General features: G+C 42.2%; 1 long non-coding RNA gene across 1 annotated transcript in view; it reads left to right on the forward strand.

Moving 5' to 3' along the window:
- Positions 1-15,465: 15,465 nt before the first annotated feature.
- Positions 15,466-23,984, forward strand: part of LOC140223863 (uncharacterized) — a 96,650-nt gene continuing 88,131 nt past the window's right edge. Inside the window, exon 1 of the long non-coding RNA XR_011899152.1 lies at positions 15,466-15,800. This is a non-coding gene — a long non-coding RNA (uncharacterized lncRNA). The remainder of the gene's footprint in view (positions 15,801-23,984) is intronic.

A 23,984-nucleotide genomic window follows, 5' to 3' on the forward strand; every position in this document is an offset into this window, starting at 1 on the left:
TCATATCAAACTACCATTTAGATACCTAACAGATATGTTTTTTTAATATTTTTTTTTAGGAGAACAAAAATTTGTTCTGCTACTATAGGGCAGACTTCTTTGCTACTATAGATGAAGCTAGAATTATAAGTTAAGAGGTAGGAGAAATGAGCAAAAGCGCCCTCCGTTACCAAGTGATTCATGCGAAGAACACTGAAGGAATTTCAATATACCGCCTTGATGCAACTACTCGGGCTCCGTGAATGTCCTTGTTGCATATAAACAAAAGTGAAGGCGTTTCGCCTTTCCAGAAAGTCACCGCTTAGCTGGCACACACCGGATCGAGTCACGAGGAGAGGTCGGCTTTGACTCCTTAGGAGCCAGGTGGGCGACCCCTGCTTTGGCTCCATAGGGGCCAGGTGGGCGTCCCCCGGCATTGGCTCCTTAGTTGCCGGGTGGGCGGCCCCCGGCTTTGGCTCCTTAGGGGCCAGGGGGCTGGCCCCCGGGTTAGGCTCCTTAGTTGCCAGGGGGGCGGCCCCCGGCATTGGCTTCTTAGGGTTCAGGGGGCAGACCCCCGGGTTTGGCTCCTTAGGGTTCAAGGGGATGGCCCCCGGATTAGGCTACGTAAATGCAAAGGGGCTGGCTCCGGCATAGGCTCCTCAGTTGCCAGGGGGCTGGCCCCCGGCTTTCGCTCCTTAGGGTTCAGGGGGCTGGCTCCCGGGTTGGGCACTATAGGGTTCAGGGGGCTGGCCCCCGGATTTGGCTCCTTAGGGTTCAGGGGGCTGGCCCCCGGGTTTGGCTCCTTAGTGTTCAGGAGGCTGGCCCCCGGCTTTGGCTCCGTAGGGTTCAGGGGGCTGGCCCCCAGGTTGGGCATCTTAGGGTACAGGGGGCTGGCCCTCGGGTTGGGCTCCTTATGGCTTCAGGGGGCTGGCCCCCGGCTTTGGCTCCTTAGGGTTCAGGGGGCTGGCCCCCGGGTTGGGCTCCTTAGGGTTCAGGGGGCTGGCCCCCGGCTTTGGCTCCATAGGGTTCAGGGGGCTTGCCCCCGGGTTGGTCTCTATAGGGTCTAGGGGGCTGGCCCCCGGCTTCGGCTCCGTAGGGTTCAAGGGGCTGGCCCCCGGGTTGGGTACCTTAGGGTTCAGGGGGCTGGCCCTCGGGTTGGGCTCCTTACGCTTCAGGGGGCTGGCCCCCGGCTTTGGCTCCTTAGGGTTTAGGGGGCTGGCCCCCGGCTTCGGCTCCGTAGGGTTCAGGGGGCTGGCCCCCGGGTTGGGTACCTTAGGGTTCAGGGGGCTGGCCCTCGGGTTGGGCTGCTTATGCTTCAGGGGGCTGGCCCCCGGCTTCGGCTCCTTAGGGTTCAGGGGGCTGGCCCCCGGCTTTGGCTCCGTAGGGTTCAGGGGGCTGGTCCCCGGGTTGGGCACCTTAGGGTTCAGAAGGCTGGCCCTCGGGTTGGGCTCCTTATGCTTCAGGGGGCTGGCCCCCGGCTTTGGCTCCTTAGGATTCAGGGGGCTGGCCCCCGGGTTGGGCTCCTTATGGTTCAGGGGGCTGGCCCCCGGCTTTGGCTCTGTAGGGTTCAGGGGGCTGGCCCCCGGCTTTGGCTCCTTAGGGTTCAGGGGGCTTGTCCCCGGGTTAGTCTCTATAGGGTTTAGGGGGCTGGCCCCCGGCTTTGGCTCCGTAGGGCTCAGGGGGCTGGCCCCCGGGTTGGGTACCTTCGGGTTCAGGGGGCTGGCCCTCGGGTTGGGCTGCTTATGCTTCAGGGGGCTGGCCCCCGGCTTTGGCTCCTTAGGGTTCAGGGGGCTGGCCCCCGGGTTGGGCTCCTTAGGGTTCAGGGGGCTGGCCCCGGTTGGCTCCTTGGTTCAGGGCTGGCCCCGGTTGGCCCTAGGGTTCCGGAGGCTGGCCCCCGGGTTGGGCTCCTTATGTTGCAGGTGAGAGGCCCCCGGAGTGTTGGGCCTTTTCGATGACTCTGCTCTGATTCATAACCCGTATCCTGAAGTCAATGATTCGCCTTCAAATGGTCGGGTATGCAAAATGACACCGTGAAGCACGAATAGTGGTATCAGAATTTTACCAGAATTTTATCAAATTAATAACCGGAAATCGACAACCGTAAACTCTGCTCGACCGGAAACGTGCTCCAATCGAAAACTTGACCCAACTGGAAATTCTATCCAACCTGAAATCTGACCCATCCCAAAATTCCAATTCACTGGAACCGTAATCCATCCGTATGTGACGTGACCGAAAATTAACCCAACTGGAAACTGTTTCCAACCGGTAACGTGTCCCTGTCGAAAATTTGATTCGACTGAAAATTTTATTCGATCGGAAATCTGACGGACCGGAAACCACAATCAACGGGATTCGTTATCCACCCGAAATTTCACTTCACCGGAAATCGAAAATATTAATTTCCACTCGACCGGAAATGTGTTCCAATCGAAAACTTGGCTCAACTGGAAATCGACCCGACCGGAAAGGTGCTCCAACCCAAAATTTGGTCGTTCTCGGATGGAGAATAACTAATTTTAATACTAATGTATCATCGATTTTCATAAAAAATCGCAAAAATTCGATATCAGCGATTGATATATCGACTTCTTAACGATACAAATCGATTCTACAAGAAACAATACGTAGGTTTCGGTGTACTACGGTCTTATTAGGTGCATTTAGTCATCCATGAATCAATAATGAACAATTTCAATCTCAAAAAATCGTCGATTTTCTGTAAAGAATCTTAAAAAATTGATATAACCGATCGATATATCGACTCGTCAACATTAGGACTCGATTTTGCATGTAAAAATACGTAGGAATCGGTATGTATAACATGTGTATGTGTAAACAACGATAACAACCCCGTAGGCACATCAATTCAACAAGAAAATAGCGAAAAGTAAGGCCGGAGTTAGACCTCTTTGCCCCCCCGTAACTCGAAAACGGTTCCTATACTCATCTTGAAATTTTTTCCTGAGTTTTGTGTTATTATAAGCTTCCACTTAAACCTTGGTTCGATGGTCGAATCGAATACCGAAAAAGGGGCGAAATTTTGGGAGGCTCTTTCAAAGAAAAATATGCATAACTTCCCTAAAAAAAGGCATGTTTCATCTGCGGAAATTTGGCAACTTTCGAATGTTCGTACGGCGGTTTTCCATAGCACGGTCGAATGGAGATACATGGTTTTGCATTTCGGCGATCGTTGTGGTTCACAACAGACATGTAGTCACGCTTTAAGGTGGAATTTGTAACGAAAATTTAAAATTCTGCAAAATTGCAGGAATAGGATTGCGTTTATTCCCACACAAAATCTGATATCGATGGTTAATTACGGCTGGATAATTCATTCAACAGAAGGAGGCTGCAGTCTAATCATCGGTTTGTAATCTTCTTGACGGGAGGCTTAAGGTTTCTTCTCTTCGGGGGATTTTTCGTTTTTCTTTCAAACTTATCCTTGGGAAAATCGCATTAATTACTCTGTTTCATCCTGGCTCCCTTGCCTCGTTGTGCTCTTTCGCGTTTCCCAACTTCTCTGCTTTGAAGTTTAGGAATCCGTTCCTTTCATTTTAGCTCCAATTGACGAAATTGAGAGAGTCGATGGCTTACAGGCGACCGAAATTGAAATATGTTGATGAGAGTTTCCATTCGTTGAAATTAAAACTAGGAGAAATAGGAGGGTGAGAGCTAGAGGGGCTGAGGCTGCGATTGCGAGCAGTGGCGTGGCGTGCTTTGCGATATATCGATTGTTATGCCATTTAAACCTACGGAAAAGGATCGATAAACAGGATGTTCGCAGCGAACACCTTAATAATCGATTCTTCACCATAGGTTTAAATGGCAGAACAATCAATACATCTCAATTCACGCCACGCCACTGTGCGAGCGACGTTGCATGCAATGTTCCGGAACAACTTATTTTTTTATTCCTTAAAGGGTGTATGATTTGTTCTCCAAGTTTCGAGGAAATTTTGTTAAAATAGAGAAAACCCCGAACGACTTTTCTTAGGAAAGTTGCTTCTGCTCTTTTATTGAGGGGCTTCGAGGACAAGGCGCATTAGTGCAGTTTTTGAAAAAATTGAGATATTCTTAAACTCAACTCGAATTAGTTTGAAAGTATATTCTGTGAAAAATTTACAACCAAAATCCAACTTTAAATTATCAGGAAGTGAGTTTAAACTTCCTTTCTGCAATAACGCCCCATGTAATTTTGAAACTTTAAAACACGTAGGTATTTCTTGAAATAGCAAAATTTGCACTTATGCGCCTTAAGTGCCCTCCAAGCCCCTCAATTTATAAGAAAAGGCAGCAAATTTTATAACGTTGCAATGCACCGATGTGCATGAAGCCACTCTAGGTTTTACCCTCCAAGTAAAACAGTGTAACGAAAATATTGAAAGAATTTTGCAATTTTATGCAATAAAATTGTAATTTTTTTACCATGAAATTGGAATATTTTTACTTCCGTTGATGAATAAATGCTAATTTTGAACTATCAATAACATGAGCTCCACGCGTGTGAAACGCGTAAAACTTTTTAATGTCACAAAGAGTCAAATTTAAATTAAAAAAATTATCGAAAACAATTTTCTAAAAAGAACACTTTAACGGGGGGGGGGGGGGGGGGTTGCAAAAAATTGATTGCTCGAGGCTATCACTGCCATGCTAGGGAAGAACATTGTATGAGCATGCGAAGATTGCCAAATTTCCTCAAATAAAATTGTTATTTTTGAGGAGAGTTTTGAATATTTTCTCTTGAAATTTTCAGATAATTTAGATCTGATCACGAAAAAAATTCTCTGAAAAATTGAGCGAAAAACATCCACAAGTTTTCCTGAAAATTCGTATTTGATCGAAGAAAATCTGGCAACTGACGAAGGTTCATACTGCGTTTTTCCTTAGCACAGCGGATTACTACCGCAGATGTTTAGTGGCTCTCGAGTTTTTTCCGTAAGGCTTCTCGCCTGACTTTTCTAGGATTCGACAACTCCGACTGTGACGCTTGAGATCTGTTAAAGAGCTTTTTTAGTCGGCTGTCAAGAAACGCCACTCACGTCTGTCACTGATCAGGAGCAGGGCCGTAGGGGGCGCGGGGGGCAGCTGGAATCCAACGCCGATACCGTGAATTCACCTAACACCGAAGGGCTATTTCGGAGAGAGTATATATATATATATATATATATATATATATATATATATATATATATATATATATATAAAGCTGATCGTCGTTAAATAAAATTAACTAACTAACTAACTAACTATATTTTTATATATTTTCGGGGTCCCGCGTGCGTTTCGAAGTCGGGAGGTGAGAGCAAAAGCCAATCAATGCTAATCCGCGCCTGCTAAAGTGAGCCGAAAAATCACCAATTCCTACACTGGAACCACCGAGGAAATAGGCGGATTTTAGTGCGGTGTGGCTTTCTTGCACACGTTATCTGCAATTCTGAGAATTATCGTGGCCTTTAATTTTTCCGGGGCAATGCGAGCTTGACGCTTGACTTCTCCACTGCCGCGTGCCCGAAGAACGCTGTACCTTCATTCGAATGTTGCCAAATTGCCCCCGGGATATTTTTTACCCTCTGAGCAGAGACAAGAGACCCTCCACTAGTATCTTGGTCATGGTAGAAGCTTTTACTTTCGGGACTTCAGCATTCTACTGTTGACTTACCTACATGGTTGATGTTCAACAACGTGTTTGGCAGGCCTGTTTGGCAAAAAAGCCGAAAATGACCGAAGTTTGGGAAACATTTTTGGCTCATGACGTCACTAGAAGCTCATCATCCACCATGTAGGTAGGTCAACAGCCGAAATAAGAATGGTGACTGTTGCTCCCTTATAATTGTCCATAAGGAAGTGTTGCGAATCCCCGAAAGTAAAAGCTTCCACCTGTCGCCAAGAGGCCAGTGGAGGGTCTCTTGTCTCTGCCTCTGAGTATTTCCTCCATGTATTTTTTTTATGAGGGTATCTAAATACAGGATGATTCAGGGTTAAACGGCTAGACTGCAGGAGCGTGTTCTATGGGTCAAAATAAGACATTTTTGATGTATACGGTTGTTTTCCAAAAGTGCCCCCATTTCTGAAAGTAAATGGTTTTTCCTGAATTTTGGCAACGGCTATAAACCGACTCTCATGAAAATTTGTACTCCTCTGTACTTTTATACCCTGAGTCCATAAATGTGCAAAAAAAAAAAAAATCGAAATCTCAATTTAAAGAGGTGGTTAGGGGGTGTGTTTTGGCTCCTGCAGTCTGGTCATTTAACCCTGGATCACGCTGTACAGGAATTGTCTGTTTCTAATTTATCTATTTTGAGTTTTCTACTTAAATCCTTATGAGTAACGCGCACTCAGCATACGGAGGCAATCAATGGCATCATCGATGTGAATCAAATCTGCGATATTTGTAGCGCGCGTAATAAAATCCGTTCCCATGGTGAAAAGTTCTCGTGGAGAATATTTCCACGGAGTCATTTCAATACGAAGTCAGACGAGAAACAATTTTCAAGCGTGCGCATCAAGAAAAAAAATACGTTTTCGTGCACTCACCAGAAGTCTCTTCTCAAATGCTTCGCTTCATATGCAGGGATTTTCGATATACATTTGAATAAGCTCCTTTCGAGATGAGTTTGTCAACCAATATAAACTTCGAATTTTTAGAGACAAATATTTCCCAACCATTTCGACCGATCGATTTCCATATTTCTCATGCTTCTCTACTTTTAAAGGTACTTATTTTTCCAGAGCTCTCATTTCCACTGTGGAGCATCTGATCCCCGCCACTAACACACGTTACTCGATTGTTGGCCTTTACTTTTTGAGTCTTAATATGTTTGATTTCACACTTTATTTTATTGATTATGGTAGGTAGTTTGATTACAACAGAGCTCCCAGAACAGGAGCTCGCAATTGGGTGATTACTGTAAACGAGTTGTCTACAGACATGTTCCGTTGAGTGTATTTATTTTTAAAATTTAAATTATCACTTCCCTGCCTCGAGCGGTAGTCGAAAAACTTTACAAGTCCTAGTATCCGCATTCAATAACGTTTAGCATGATTTTTGAACTTAATTGGAGGAGAAAGTGGCTTGATTCAAGCAGAAATACGCTCAATAACTACACAATTAAAGGAATTCTAAACTAAGGCGCAGGGATACAACTATTTGAACTCCTCGGAACGCGTGAGGTATCACGCTTCAATTGAAGGCGTTTTCGAATCTTCTGTATTTATTACATGACGAGATTTTCCAAATTTTTTTACATGATATTGTTGATTTGAGTTCCTTTAATTATGTAGTTAAATTTCTCCTGCTTCTTAATTTTTAATTACTGTGCAAAAATTATCCATTTACGAAATACAAGTCTGGCTTTAGCTCCCTTAAACTACGGTCTTAACGGTCGAAATTGCAGTAGCGGCACAGGAAAACCGAAAAACCAAGCGGTGACGCTACCTCAATATTAAGCTTCCATCGCCGTGCTAAGGCGCAGGGATACAACTATTTGAACTCTTCGGAACGCTTGAAGTATCACACTTCAATTGAAGGCGTTTTCGAATCTTCTGTATTTACATGACGAGATTTTCCAAATTGTTTTGCGTTGTATTGTTGAATTGAGTTCCCTTTATTATTTAGTTAAATTTCTCCTGATACTTAATTTTTAATTATTCTGCAGGAATTATCCATTTGCGAAAAACAAGTCTGGCTTTAGCACCCTTAAACTACGGCCTTAACGGTCGAAACTGCAGTAGCGGTAGTGGCACAGGAATACCGTAAAACCAACCGGTGACGCTACCTCAATATTAAGCTTCCATCGCAGTGCTAAGGCGCAGGGATACAACAATTTGAACTCTTCGAAACGCTTGAGGTATTACGCCTCAATTGAAGGCGTTTTCGAATCTTCTGTATTTACATGACGAGATTTTCCAAATTGTTTTGCGTTATATTGTTGATTTGAGTTTCCTTTATTATTTGGTTAAATTACTCCTGCTTCTTAATAAAGCGCTCAGCCGATAGGCAGCGCTTTTTGATTTCGACTTGCCTCTAGGGTACTAGTATACTAGTGCTAATTCGTTTAAATGGCGCACCAGCTCATCCATGTGTAGGCTTTTTTGGGGGTTCATTTTTAAAATAAATAAATAGATAAGTCACGCGTTCCAGAGAGTTCAAATAGTTGTATCTCTGCGCCTTAGCACGGCGATGGAAGCTGAACATTGATGTAGCGTCACCGCTTGGTTTTTCGGTTTTTCTGTGCTACTACTGCAGTTTCGACTATGAAGGCCGGAGTTTAAGGGAGCTAAAGCCAGACTTGTTTTTCGCAAATGGGTAATTTCTGCAGAATAATTAAAAACAAGCGGGGAAGTTCTAATACTGTCGCATTTGAAAAGCGCTCAGGTGTTAGTCAATGTATTTAGTGAAGAAAGGAAGTATACTCTCCGTCGACTTGGCTGGGAAATGGAAATAAAACATCAGCTGTTAGCAAACAAAGGTTACCAAGGAAACCGTAAACGCGTTTTTTCGTTTCCCGAAAATGATAGTCATCATTGAGCTCATCAGGCGCGTTTTTTTTAGGCTATATTTAAGTTCAACGATAAATTTCGATGAGAATTACTCTACCCCTAAGAAATTTCCTTATAGACAAACGATCGAAACTACCTGCGCATTACGTTAAAAGCATAAAATACAGTTTTCACAGCTTTATTTATTTTAAAAATGGACCCCCAAAAAAGCCTACACATGGATGAGCTGGTGCGCCATTTAAACGAATTAGCACTAGTATACTAGTACCCTAGAGGCAAGTCGAAATCAAAAAGCGCTGCCTATCGGCTGAGCGCTTTATTAAGAAGCAGGAGTAATTTAACCAAATAATAAAGGAAACTCAAATCAACAATATAACGCAAAACAATTTGGAAAATCTCGTCATGTAAATACAGAAGATTCGAAAACGCCTTCAATTGAGGCGTAATACCTCAAGCGTTTCGAAGAGTTCAAATTGTTGTATCCCTGCGCCTTAGCACTGCGATGGAAGCTTAATATTGAGGTAGCGTCACCGGTTGGTTTTACGGTATTCCTGTGCCACTACCGCTACTGCAGTTTCGACCGTTAAGGCCGTAGTTTAAGGGTGCTAAAGCCAGACTTGTTTTTCGCAAATGGATAATTCCTGCAGAATAATTAAAAATTAAGTATCAGGAGAAATTTAACTAAATAATAAAGGGAACTCAATTCAACAATATAACGCATAACAGTATTGAAAATCATGCCATGTAAATACAGAAGATTCGAAAACGCCTTCAATTGAAGCGTGATACCTCACGCGTTCCGTAGAGTTCAAATAGTTGTATCCCTGCGCCTTAGCACGGCGATGGAAGCTGAATATTGATGTAGCGTCACCGCTTGGTTTTTCGGTTTTTCTGTGCTACTACTGCAGTTTCGACTGTGAAGGCCGGAGTTTAAGGGAGCTAAAGCCAGACTTGTTTTTCGCAAATGGATAATTTTTGCAGAATAATTAAAAATTAAGTAGCAGGAGAAATTTAACTAAATAATAAAGGGAACTCAATTCAACAATATAACGCAAAACCACGCGCAACCAAATGCTCAAAATTGGACGTATTTGACTCTAAAAGATTAATGTACAAATGGGTTAAAACCAAAGATTGCGTGCTTCTTGGTTTTCTTCCTCTTTTATGCATCCTTGTATAGTTTTTTCAACCTAACTACGGCTCATTGAGATTAATATCGATACCATCGCTTGAAAAAGGTTTTACAAATATTTGTCAGGGTTTAAAAATGGTAATGTTTTCAAAATTAATTAATATTTTCATGAAAAAAAGTATATATGAGGTATATTTTATATCGAAAATTTTAAGGATGGAAATAAAATCAAATATTCATCAATGAAAATTTGAAAAGATTAATCAAAAGAAGAAAGTATCATATCATTTAAAAATGAGTTATCATAACAACACCTCCTTCTCTCCCAATTTTCTCATTTTGATATTGTCAATACAATTTTACATACGAACTAAAATATAAAGCTTGGGCCAAGTCTCTGTTGCTTATTTTACGCGTGGACGTAAACTACCGGACGAAAAAGGTGCGACAAAGAATCGTTGACGGAATGTCCTGAAACTTTCGTATTTTGTGGCAGGCATTTTTTTCGTCTAGAAATTTCTTTACAAATTTCACTGTAAATTTCATGCATATTTACAAAAATGGAAAGACTCCTGGAGAGGCCATCGGGCGACGGTCAAATAAGATGAAAGGACCTTTTTTCAAACCATACTATTTCATCCGTGGAAAAATTCTCTTTTTTGAGCCGAGGAAGCATAGGAAATAAAAAATATAATCTAAGCGTAAATTTGAATTCATAAAATGCAATGCTACATCACCTCCTTTCTCTTTGATGCGCGATGTAATATTCAGCTCTCGTGTAAAATCTCCGTGCGAAAAGGTTCTCCTGCATAATCCACAAAATGTAGGCGTTATTTTTTGCCTGCTCACGGTGCATTTGTGTTTTCATTTCAAGTTGTGAGATCACAATTACCGTAAAACTTTTTCTGAGGGAAAATAAACCACGAATTTAAAGCGCAAGTTATAAACACATTATTTTGGAGTTGAAGTGAAAGTGGGAGGTGGTCCAGCAGTCGAACCAAATACTCCAAATGGAAATGAAGTATAGTAAGTATTATTATCGTGTGGTATGTTTGACCGTGAGTCTACCTGATTTTACACTTTGGTAGACTTTTAGGTGCGAAGGTTATTAAAGTTTTGATAGCATTAGCATACTTATCGTGGAAGATATGTTGAGGTAATACGAATTTTCTAGGAGTTCAGGAATTTGTTTACTCCCACCTAAAAGTCTACTTAGGTTCTCTTGCCATACTTTTTTTCTCTGTAGGTGACATTATGCTGAAATTGCTAGTGGAATCGCTAGGATCGTGGAATGCTGTTGCTAAACTGAACCAGAATTCGTAGTTTTTAATTGCAAAATTTTAATTGCAAAATATCCCCCAACTCTTGCAACTGATCCATTAAAGTGCTGAGAAATATGTTTCATTTAAAAGTTTTGGATTTTTATTATTTTTATGTTTTATTTATTTATATTATTATATTATTGATGTGGCTCTACTATCAAGGCTCCGGGGTCTCAACTCTGAAAGCTTTTCGAGCTTGAAAGTTAAACAACAGTCACTTCATCGAGTCTTCTTACAAAATCTTGCGTGCAGGAATAATCGATTAAATTACGTCCCCCTCCTCATCTCTATGAGGGCTGATTTTTCACTCAATTTTTCCTCTCAAAAAAATGTTAATAAATTAGACCCTCGCTCTCCACTTTATTTTTACGAAATCCTTCATTAAGTATCATTAGCGTCTTCGGAGCGAGAGCACTTACCTTCGAGTAGCTATTTTGCTTTGGCAGGAAGCAACGGTTTTAGGGAGGCGGAGGGTGCAGCACCGTGACAAGGGGGTACCGAAAGTGGCCCCTCTCCACCCTTGTTCGTTGCATACGTCTCTTGATCATCGGAACTCCGGAACAACATCTCGACAACAACTTGTGAGGTTCCCCGCGCATTATCACCAAGCCGAAACGCCTTCATTTATTGCCGCCGCAATATGGACAACACTCGAGGACGAATAGTTGCATCTTGCATCAAGGAGTCAAGAGTAATGTTGCGTCCCTTCAACTGCTCAAGGATGCTACACCTGAAGGCGGCAATTTCGTCTAATAGTCAATGAATTGACATAATTTTTTCCTCTGCTTCCTCTTTGAATGCGATTTCATGAAAGCCACTTTGTTGAAATCAATGAGTTACATACATCCGAGTCGCTATACAGCGCGCCCGGGCGCTCTGCGACCCCTAATCGCCATCCTTGCCTATCGATCCAGAGGTTCTGGTAAATGGCATCTTGTGATTTCATCTTGAATGCCACCTATCCACGATTTTGCTGGACGTTCCCTACGTCTTCTCCCAGGAGGAACCCAATCTAGTACCTTCTTAGGCAACCTATCATCAACCATTCGATGAACATGACCATACTAGACAAGCTGTTTGGCCATAATTTCATGCACGAAACTATGGTGCAAAAAAAGGAAAAAAATCCAAAGTTAATTTTTTTTCTAAAGTATTTTTTTGAAGACTGGCTTCCGTTCTGAGTCATTTCAAGCCTTGAAAGAATCCAGGGTCCTCCTCTGATGCAAATAATACTCGAAAAATATTGTGAATGCTATCATTCAATGTGGGCAACCAGTGTTTTTGGGGTTCCTTGTCGTCGTTTCAAGGAACGTAACTGCACTCCAAGGTTGCAAAATTGACTCAAAATATTCAATTTTTTCAAGAATGTACGTGTGCAATTTTTGACCAAAATTTTTCTGATTTTTGCATGGGATCCAAAGAAAAAATTAGGGGTTATTGTGAAAAATTTCCAAGATTATTCTTACTGAAAATGTAATTTGTGGAGGGAAATTTGGCAACATTGAAATGAAGCTATATTCTTTCCTGAGGAAAACGACGAGTTGTTATACCTACTGAGGCTACAGAGATGATTTTTGAAGAAAAAAATCACGATGCAAAAGTAATTTTTCTCTTGTCAATTTCTTTAGTCTCCACTCACAAGTGCCACTGAGTGACATTAAAAAGTTTAGCCCTTCGAAGAGACAATCCGACGGGGCAGAAAATAAATAAGCTGAGGGGCAAGTTTCTCGGTGGCTTCGAGCCGCTCGGGTAAGGGGTGAAGAGGTGAGGGTCGTGGGTCGCAGGTCTCGAGACGACTCATTTCGGGGTTAATTCGTTCCTTGCCAGGCGCGGGGGGGGGGGGGGGGGCAAAGTAGGAGACAGGGTGAGGAGGTGTCGCGAATTTGACAGCGGCGACGCATCTCGCGGCCTGCCTGACCTGTTGACCCTTGCCAAATCGTCATTCCCCCATCATAAGGGCTTTGCGTGACTACGTTTTGAGATGAGCCCTATTGCCGACGTAACTTCATGTTGCCCAGGGCTCACATAAAGATACGCCCTAACGTCAGAGGAATGACGAGATGTTCCGAAGCCTCGACGATTTCATATCTAATCAGTTCAAGACATCGATTTCCAGCGCAAATAATCGAAAAAATTGTCTCGATTTTTTGATGTTGATTTGCAACCTGAATCGATTCTTTGAGCTGGTGAATGATTAAAATCGGTGAAAGATTGATATCAAATAATCGTTGTTAAATTTTGTAGAAGTGACCGGCAATGAAATCATATTAGCAATTTTTCGGTGTGAATATCCAAAAATAAAAGAAATAGGGTTTAAAGAGATGCGAATTTTTGCCGTCGATTTTTTTCGGTCAAAATTGAATCGATTCGCCGCAATTGATTGTTTGTCGAAAATTACCAACCCCCAACGATGAAGCGCTGCGCCGTGACTTGCGACTTCCAAAAAAGGCCAGCAAGAGTCACAAATGATCGATTTTCAAATTTTTGAAAGCCCTACGGACCCCTCTGGACAATTTCCCTTTCATTCTAAATCCTCTAGAGGCGTTGTCAGCTAAGTTGGCACTTGTTTATATTCAGTTTGCAGGTGACCGCGATGAAGTTGTCCAATAGGGAGCGAGGATTGATTATGCTCAAGATCGGGCTAGTCAATCCTTGATCGTTAGTGGAAGACTGCTTCGAGATCGTTAGCAAATGGATTGTAAATAAGTGGCAACTTAACTGACGACACCTTCAGGGGTCTTTGAAATCTAAAAGAAGGATTTAAAGAGGGCCCAGAGTGGAATTTTGGGTGTTATGGGGGCCTTAAATTGTAGGATTTAGGGCCCCTAATATCCAGTAGTCCGAGTCCTAATAGGCGCTAATCCAGCTCTAGTTTCAACCAATAGGATCGCATCATTTTCCCTTAGACTCCTTTGTCTTTCACTTTGTGTATCAATTTCAATATTAAGCCCGGTGATTCGGTTTGGATCGGTGCGTTTGGATTGCGGTCGAACCGCGTGTGGTTAGCATGAGCGGTTTAGAATTTGGAGCCCTAAATGACCAGCATATGAGCCCCTAAGCGCTAACCTGGTCCTGGTTTCAATCAATAGGATCGCATCATTTCTCCTTTTGATAGACGAAAGAGCTTATGTCTATCAATTTCAATATTGAGCTCGGTGATTCGGTCCGATCGGTGCGGTCGGATCTCGGGTCAACCGCTTGTGGTTAGCATGAGCGGTTTAGGATTTTGAGTTCCTAATGACACGACAAGCATCCCAAGCCCCTAAGCGCTGATCCGGGCTTGGTTTTAATCAATAAAATCGCACCATTTTCCTTCTTAATAGACAAAGGAGCTTTCTTCTACCAATTTCAGTATTGAGCTTCGGTTCAGATCAGTGCGTTTGGATTGCAGCCGAACCGCATGTGGTTAGCATGAGCTGTTTAGGGTTTGAAGCCCCAAATGACCAGCATCTCAAGCCCCCGAGCGCTTACCCGTTCCTAGTTTCAACCAATAGGATCGCATCATTCTCCCATTCGATAGACAAAGGATCTTTTTCCTATCAATTTCAATATTTAGCCCGCTGATTCGGTTTAAGTCAGTAATTTTGAGTCGTTAATGACCAGCATCCCAAGCCCCCAAGCGCTTACCCGGCCCTGGTTTCAACCAATAGGATGGTGTGTATTTTTCCCTTTTAGGAGCTTTTGTCTATTAATATCAATATTGAGCCCGGTGCTTCGGTCAGATCAGTGCGTTTGGAGTGCGGCCGAACCGCATGTGGTTAGTATGGGCGGTTCAGGATTTGGAGCCCAATTGACCAGCATCCCGAGCCCCCAAGCGCTAACCCGGCCCTGGTTTCAACCAACAGGATCGCATCTTTTCCCCCATTTGATAGACAAAGGATCTTTTTCCTATCAATTTTAATATTTAGCCCGCTGATTTGGTTCAGATCAGTAATTTTGAGTCTTTATAGATCAGCATCCCAAGCCCCCAAGCGCTTACCCGGCCCTGGTTTCGACCAATAGGATGGCATCTTTTTCGGTTTCAGGAGCTTTTGTCTACTAATTTCAATATCGAGCCGAGTGCTTGGGCTCCGATGAATGCGGTGGGATCTCGGGCGAACCGCTTGTGGTTAGCATGAGCTGTTTAGGGTTTGCAGTCCTAAATGACCAGCATCCCAAGCCCCTAAGCGCTTACCCAGCCCTGGTTTCAACCAATAGGATGGCATCTTTTTCGGTTTTAGGAGCTTTTGTCTACTAATTTCAATATTGAGCCGAGTGGTTGGGCTCGGACGAGTGCGGGCGAGGCGCGTGTGGCGAGGACGAGCGGTCGGTGGAAGGAGCTCTCGGGGGCTCGGGGCGTCCGTCCGAGGCGGGCCTACGGCGGCGTTAGCGGGGTGGAAAGCCGGAGCTCCTGTTTTTCCCTGGCTCGCGGTTCGGATCGTGGGATTGTGACCCGAAGTGGGTTCGGAGAAAATCGATGAGGCATCCCGGGCGACGGGGGCGCATGCGGCGGGGACGCCACGCCTTGGACCCGGAGTCGGGACGCGGCACTCAGCATCCGTCGCCGCCGCCGCCGCCGCCGACGTCGCCCGACTCCGACTCGCTCGCTCCGTCCAGCAGCGTCTCAATTTGTTTACTTTCTACTCCAGTTGCCCGCTTTTTTACCGCCCGTCTCCTTCGGTCGTCGCGCCGCGCCCGCTACACTTGCAGCCTTTTACCGGCCAAGTCTTCGGCTTCCGAGCCTCCACGGCGTTCCTCTCGGTCCGGCTCCCTCTTTTCCTAACCTCCTCGCCGTCCCCCGAGCTTTGTTGTCCCCGCGATCGGAGTGCAGTTCCCACAAATATTTCCATCATGATCGATTGACAAAAGGATATCTTGCACATGAGGTAATTTGCTCATTTCCACCGTCACACACTGAGAAAAAAGATTGGTAGAATTTACCATTCCTTCACGCTGTATTTCACACAGCGTTAATTCAGAGTCAATCCTGCCAGAAGGAAGGTAAACGTTACTATACCTATACTGGTATAGGTAACCATTCTCCTGGCAGAATCGACTTAGAGATTGGTAGAATTTACCATTCCTTCACGCTGTGTGAAATACAACGTGAAGGAATGGTAAATTCTACCAATCTTTTTTTTCAGTGTAGCACCACATCACAACAAACTCAATCAGATGAAATTTCACCTATGCGATAAATTTAATTGAACATTTCAATTTCATCCAATATCGTGAGATATTTCAATGAGTTTGACGTGAGGATATCTTTTACATGAGGTAATCTGCTCATTTTCACCGTCTCAGTATCACACGAAACGAAAGGCACTCATTCAGATGAAATTTTACCCAGGCGATAAATTCAATTGAACATTGCAATTTCATCTAATATCGTGAGATATTTCAACGAGTTGGACGTGAGGATATCTTTTACATGAGGTGATTTGCTCATTTTCACCGTCTTAGTATCACATCACAAGAAACTCATGTAGATGAAATTTCACCTGGGCGATAGATTTAACCAAGCATTTCAATTTCATCGATCGTGAGGTATTTCGATGAGTTTCTTTACTTTTATAAGCTACTTCTTTTCTTTATGCTCTGCACCTGCATCGTCCTCCATTCCAACGAGGCAAAATCAAAAGTTTTAAATGTTCATTTTTTGCCCCTCGTCTTTTTTCACCAGACGGTGGAAGCCAGAGTTAGAGGGACGGCACAAATATTTTGATATTGGTCATTGGTCTTGAAAAAAGTTCGTAAAAGATTCTCCAAAGAAGGTACTCTGTGATTGGGGATTCGAGCGATTGATTGAAATGTGGTTATAATAAGACCTCGTGCTGAGAGTGGCCCTTATTGTGTCATTCTCAGTTGGAGTTCAAAACTGGTTTTGTCACTACAACGCTGTAAACTTGACATTTTTAGACATACTGTAATGCAAAATGCTCAATACGTAATGCTATTCAATGTGAAATTTGCAATACAATATCAGCGAAACCATCATCGGACTCGAGTTTAATCTTTTACCAGATTGAGGCATCTATCATTACATAAGGTTTTATTTCAGAATTACGTCGATGATAAAGCAATGGCCCGCGAAAAGGGGCAATCAAATACTATATTTGACGGGTTTTTGTCGTAGGTTTACGCCTTTTTATATAGATCTAATATTTGATATTTCTAATCATCCATTGGAAACCATGTAACTTGGGTAGTTAGACGTCTATAAGTCAATTTGACAAATTGACCCATGCATGAACACACTGGTTTGTTCCTAATTAAGATTCGAAATCCAATTTTATCTAAAAGTAACCCTATTTTCAACACTTGAAACTTCCACAGACAACTTGAGAGTACCTATCCTAGAACTAAAAAATTACCAGCAAAATACTTTGAAACTAAATAGTAACAGTAGCATTCACTGAGTGAAAAGTAGCTTGGATCAAGCATGATGATTCTTGAATTTGCCGCCAAGAATTTGTTTTATCTTGCTTTAAGCTGACTTTTTCTTGATACAAGAAAAATACTGTTCGGGTTAAGCAAAAAAGTAGCGTATATTAACCAGGAAAATACTTGATTTAAGAAGAAATACTTCTTGGCGGAAAAATTGAGATTCTTTTTTTTTTTCAGTGCGGGACGCGAAGCACTACTTGAAGCCGGATATTGATGATGAAAGAGCTCTTTTTTGCAATTTTTTTCCCACCAAAATAGAATATAGGTAGCTCAAGGATTGTCTATTTTTTATTTTTAAAGTTCAAAAATCTTTACGGGAAATTCTCCAGTAGGATGATTTATTAGCCGCTCGGAAAAGTTTTTAAACATAAATATAAAGTGCCAAAAAGCCACGAGTGAAGTTTTTAAAACGTTAAACTAAAAGCCAAGAAATTTGACCCACGAAATTTCTGGTAAAAATCAATGACAGATAAACATCTCTTTAAAAGTTTAATTTCATTTCGTGTTGTAGATTCTTTAGCAATGATCTGCGAGTTAATTTGGTAAGGAGGTGACGGGGGATTCCGATAAGCTACGCCATAAAAATGAATGGCCGGAATCAAGTCCTCGTCGTTCTTTCGTATTTAAAACCGATTGTAAATCGATACCGACCCACGGTAATAAAACCATTAATTTGAAAGTAATTGCAGTTGTTGAGTGATAACAACTCATAGCGTGACAATGTAACCTCAAAGCGGTGAACAGGGTTATGTCGATGTCTATCGGACGTGGGATGAAAGTGTTTAGCTCCGATGATTTTTATACAATGCAGCGCTTCAAACCGCCATTTAAGGGTAACAGGATCTCGTTGCGGCTATTGAATTTAATTTTCAGCTTGCTTGCACCAAACATCCATGTTGATCACCTACAAGAGTAGTTTTTTGACCCTCGTGGTGCCAATGCATACGGTGATAAAATCAAGTCAGCGCTGCATTATTTTGAAAAGGCGTTTATGACGTAGGTCCTCTATTTCAAAATTAGGGCTTTGCGATGTGCTGGAAGCAAAGCATGTGTTTCAGCTTTTGGTAAAGAGAGAGAGAGGGGGGGGGAGGGCTGGAAACATTCCTGACATATCGGGAGCTTCACTTTTTCTGATAAAAAATTTTTGGTAGCAAGTCGACTTAAGTGATCCGAGTTGCAGGTGCAACCCTTTAATAATTGGACCGCGTGTAGCAGAAAAGAATCAAGCCGCATCATTATTTCCAAATTTAACTGGGCATTTTAATTTTTTAAAAGAGAACGTTTATGCTGATTCCTATGAAAATGTTAAGGAATTCGTCTTGTGCAAGGCAGATAATTCACTGAAATTTGCACAAAAATCTGCACAACCGTTTTCTTGTAAAAAATTAAATTGTCAGATTAAGTCCGGCAAAAGTTGATGTGGTTTAGTTCCTTTCTGCTGAACGCGGTCCAATTGATAGGTAAGAATCAAGTGCCTATCGACAAGGATGGAAGAATCGTATGGTTGCTGGATGTTTGAATACTTGATCCTTGAGAGAGTCTGTTAATATTAAAAATTCGTTTTCTTACGTTACAAATAAAACCGTCAACTAACATTCGGTACTGGCTACCAAATTTCCTTGAATCTGATGGGCGATTTTCAGCCAGATCTTCAGTACCTGCTTTTTTAGGTTAATAAACATGGAAACAGCGGCTCATCTCGTCATCTGTTTCTACCACAGGTGACAGTGCGGTCCCTTCACGCATTGATAATGATGATACAACTATTCGTGCTTCTATGCAACCGCCGGTGGTATCGTTTCTAATTGAAGGCGAAATGTCACCGCTGTTTCTAATGCGCGCCAACTGTGCTGCGCTCCACGAATGATTCGCTTGAAGAGTTGCATGCTTTTGGCTCAACTCAAAACTGGTTTGTGTGTGTGTTTAAACATTTTTTACTACCAATAATTATTCCCTCGTTTGGTAGTTCTCCCGCAGAAATCATAGATGAAAAATATTTTTCGAAATCAAATGAGAGACAAACCTGTCTTTCCTGTTTGGTGTTTTTAGTGCATGTTGCAAACAAATTTTCTGGGAATATATTTCATTTTTTCATAGCTTTTTGAAATTTCATGAAATACTTATTATATTTAGTCTCATCTTGCCGACGTTGTCAGTTAAAGTTTCAACATTCAGGCGGCTGCTGATTCCAAGCACCGCACCGTGTTATTTTCGGAACAGGCGTGACAATGCTCCAAACAGCGCGCAGTAGAACGAGGTTGTGTGAAAGGACGGTCATGGACTTTCCGGCTGAAACAGAGAATTTTTATGTTTCGAATGTTATATTTTTATTTTTAAGGGGTGCTCCTTGATTTAATTTTTCGAAAAAAAAAAAAAAAACCCAATGGGACACCTCTTCCACCTCTCTGTTTTGTAGCAAAGATATGAGCTTTGAAACATGGACAGGAGTTGGCGATGGTTCGCTTTAGAGATGTAACATGACTACATCATGTCCGACCTGTCTCATAGATAGTCTTGTATCGAAATCGATTATTTCAACATGTAAACGTAGCCTGAAAAGTCGATCGAGTAACATAGGGAGCGGGTTTTTTGTGATAGATTTTTGATACATATTAGCACAAAATTGCATTGAGGAGTGACATTGTTAGGAATTTTCTCATTTTCAACTTTTCCAACTTAAATCCTAAAATTTTTGTTTGAGGTTACGTTCTATTATTTTGAATCAAACGATACATCGAGCCACTATCGAATACGATCCAATGTGTGATGCCGCGCCTCGATTTTGCACGGGTCGTAGCGGAGGCCCCGCCAGCAACGGATCGGGCCGAACCGCCAAAGTTGCCAGATTGTGCAGTTAAGTGAAGATATTTTACAGGGTTTTAAATGGGGAAATTACTGAAATTTCAACACTATCTGGCAACTATGCGAAGCGCGATAAAAAACCACCCTTGAACTTTCCTCGATTTTCGAACCGTCGAATTGTCTTCCCGCGCTGTCGCTATCTCGACCCGGGGGTGTTTCCCGACCGTGTAGAGTTCCGGCAAAAACATCAAAACGGAGTCTCATCTCATAGCCTCGCCGATAGAAAACCCGTCGTTTCTCCGGCGTAAAGGCATATCTGGATTTTCACGTGAGCCTTGACCCTCGTATAACTCTATGCTTTCCGCGGCCCATGTGAAAAAAGGGATACGCCCTCGCGCCAGAGGGACGAAAAACGGAGCTCGGAGCCGCGTATTTGCTCGTCGTCAAAGGCGGCCGCCTCGGCGCAAACTTGACTTACGTGTCGTAAAACGACTGTCTCGATGCTGTTTTCACCCAGCCTCAACTTAAATATTCATGACTGAGCAGTGATGTGAGAAATCAAGACGAATTCATCGCTGAGAAATTGCCTCCTGCTTTTTCGGAAGGGAGGTCTCGTGAAGGGTCCGCCCCGGAGGGGCTTCACGAGTGAAATGAAAAAATGAGAGATCGGATATTTCCGTGAAGTATTTCATGAAATTTCAAGAAGCTGTGAAAAATATAAAACATATTTTCAGGAACTTTACATGCAACATTCACTAAAAACACGGAAAAGGAAAAACCACTTGTCTCTCATTTTATTTTGGAAAATATTTTTCATCTATGATTTCTGCGGTAGATTACCAAACGGAGAAATAATTGGACGTACTTCTGTCAAACGGAGCTATGTGTATTAAGACAGGAGCCCTGAGACCCATAAGAATATATGCATACCAGGGCTCATGTGATAATGCACATAGCTCCGTTTGGCAGAAATACGTCCAATTATTGGTAAAAAATGTTTAAACACACATAAAACAGTTTTGAGCCGAAGGCATCGAACTCTTACAGCGAATCATTCATGGAGCTCAGCACAGTTGGCGCGCATTAGAGACAGCGGTGACATTTCGCCTTCAATTAGAAACGATACAGCCGGCGGTTGCATAGGAGTAGGAATAGTTGTGTCATCATTAACTAAGCGGGAAGGGACCTCTTCATTAGCTGTGACAGAAACAGATGACGGGATGAGCATATGTATTTTCATATTCATTTTTTATACATATTGTTAGATACCAAACTCACGTTTATTATTTACAAGGTTTCTATGGACTCAACTTATTGGTTAATCCTGAGATAAGAACACGGCATTTTCAGGATTGAAAATTCATTTTTCTACCGGAAAAGCAACCCAGACTGAGGTGTACTTCCGTGCTAAAGATGAAAGTCGCAAAGTGATGCAAGTTAAATTCAGAAAGCAGACTTAATGTAGCAACTTTAAGTGATTTTATTTTCCCTAACATTATAAAATAAATGCTAAAGACTTTTCAATTTCCCCCGTAATATTTCCTATGAGAAAAACCTCTGAAAATGTATACCTACTGCGACTGATTAAAAATCAAAATTTGCGATTATAGGTGAAATTTTTGAGTCCAATAGCTCCCAAAGATTAATTTATTGTGCACTGTATAAGCATTCAGGCGTTGTCAAATCCCTACGAAAATATTTATTTTTGGGAAAAGAGACAAATTGATTTTCTTGAAAATTTCAAGTATACCAATGATAAATTGAGGAAAATGTTGAAGAAGAAATTGAAAAAATTCCGAATTTTTTAGTGTATTGGTTGGCGATGACAACGAAATTCATTTCATTCAAAGGTTCATGAAGATTTCCCACGTGTGACCAGATCTAATTGGTAAAAAGTCCGGTCCCCTTGGCTGGGAACATTTTGAAAGACAGTGACATTGTGAAAGACATTTTGAGTGTTCACTTTAATAACTTCACGATGACCAAAGCCCGCCTAGTTTGCTCAGCAAACACTGCGACATGAAATATTAAGATCCGTAGGGGTTTTTATTTCTGCGAGAGTGAATTGGCAAATTCCCTCAACTTTCCGAGCAATCCGTGAATATCGCTTCGGTTTTCCTGGAGCGTCAATTCGGAAATAGGATTCATTAAGTGACTGATGCTTGTTCCTCACTATTTCCGTTTGCTCTTCACTTCAGTCTTTCCGCATCTAGGACTTATCGACGTTTCTGCGATAACATCTTAATTTTCTTCGAGCTAGTCATTCCTTGCCAGAAAAAAAAGACAACAAACGAGCAAAAAATGTACGTCGCACGCAGTAATAACCTATGATTGCCGGGCGGCATGGATGTTAACTCGTCAACTTGCGCCTTCACATCCCGGTAATACTCTCCGATTTACCAGGCAGTTAGTTTAGTTGCCTATCCGAACTGAACCAAACTGAGGTCACTAATTCCATTACACGTTTTTCGATTGTGCTAGCTCATATCATGCACTCAAAAAGAAAATAAGTCAGCTAGGATTTCAGGCTTAGCAGTCTATTTCGTTTCATTAATTGTGAATTTTTACATTTTTTTATCATTCAATACGAACAGACTGCATTCAGCCGGCGATCACTCGTTGCTTCGAAAATTTATCGTACAAATGTCAAAACGAAACAAAACGAAGTAACGAAGAGAGCGGAGTGAGGATTTTCTTTGTTGCTACGAATCCTTTTTTTTCTCAATGCAGTCCCTGCAATTAAGAGAAAAAATCGGTTCAGTGGCCATTGTATCAAATCCGATATTTTTCTCTGTCTTCCGTTTTTCTCCCGATAGAATATCATCGACCGCGGTTGGGTCTTGACGGTAGCGCTGAGCGTCGTGTAACCTTTCGCTGAAACGTTGATTCCTCCACAAAAAAATCCGATCCCAGAAGGGCTATGGCTCATTAGTTACTTCTGCAGTAATGACCGCTCGAAGAAGGGACCACGGTGGGGCGAGCAGGGGACTGAAATCAGACTCCATTGTATCGACTTGCATAATTACATGGAAACACCCCAATACGCTGTTGCCGTGTCGAAGAGCATCTCAAAAATTCGATCAACGGAATAAGATAAAGTTTCTCAAACTCGACATGGTTAATTCAGGAATAGATAATATTGATTGCATTTTGCAAAAAGGAACCAAGAGAATTCCAGTGTTGCTAGGATTGTGAAACTTACATTCTTTGCATAAAATTACTGAAATCATGGGAAAATTAAATTTAAGAGTATGATTTTCGTCTTGAATTCTTAGTTTCCCTGGTAAAAATTGGCGATAAGAGCTGTGTTTCAAAATATCATAGGAATTCTTATATAGCTGGCTAAAGAAGGCTGCAGAAAATCATATAGCTGGCTGTAGAATTCGGAGAAAATCATACGGCTCGGCTATACGAAGCGATAAAAAATTATGCAGTCGGGCTATAGTTCCTATCGCAGGGCTTTACACTTTATCGCCTGGCTGTTGCTTTTTCGCCATCGATTATAAAAGGCTATAAGAAATTGTGTAGAAATCCATGTGCTTTGGAAATCATTAAGGTTGATACGGAACCACCTTAATATTTACAAAACACACATTATATTTTCCTTTAATACATATTTTTTTTTTCATCAATTAAAATGAGAATAATCTATACAGGATGTGCAAACATTTCAAAATCATTAGTTGAAAAACGCTGACTCCACGAGTCTAAATATTGGAGCCAAACACAGAGCGGAGCAGCGTGCTGCCAGCGCGACACGCGCCCTGGCGCCTACAAACCTAACAGGGATACTTCACGCATTGCGCAATGCGTGAAGTATC

Source organism: Bemisia tabaci, chromosome 2 (genome assembly GCF_918797505.1).
Source record: "Bemisia tabaci chromosome 2, PGI_BMITA_v3".
Classification (NCBI taxonomy): domain Eukaryota; kingdom Metazoa; phylum Arthropoda; class Insecta; order Hemiptera; family Aleyrodidae; genus Bemisia; species Bemisia tabaci.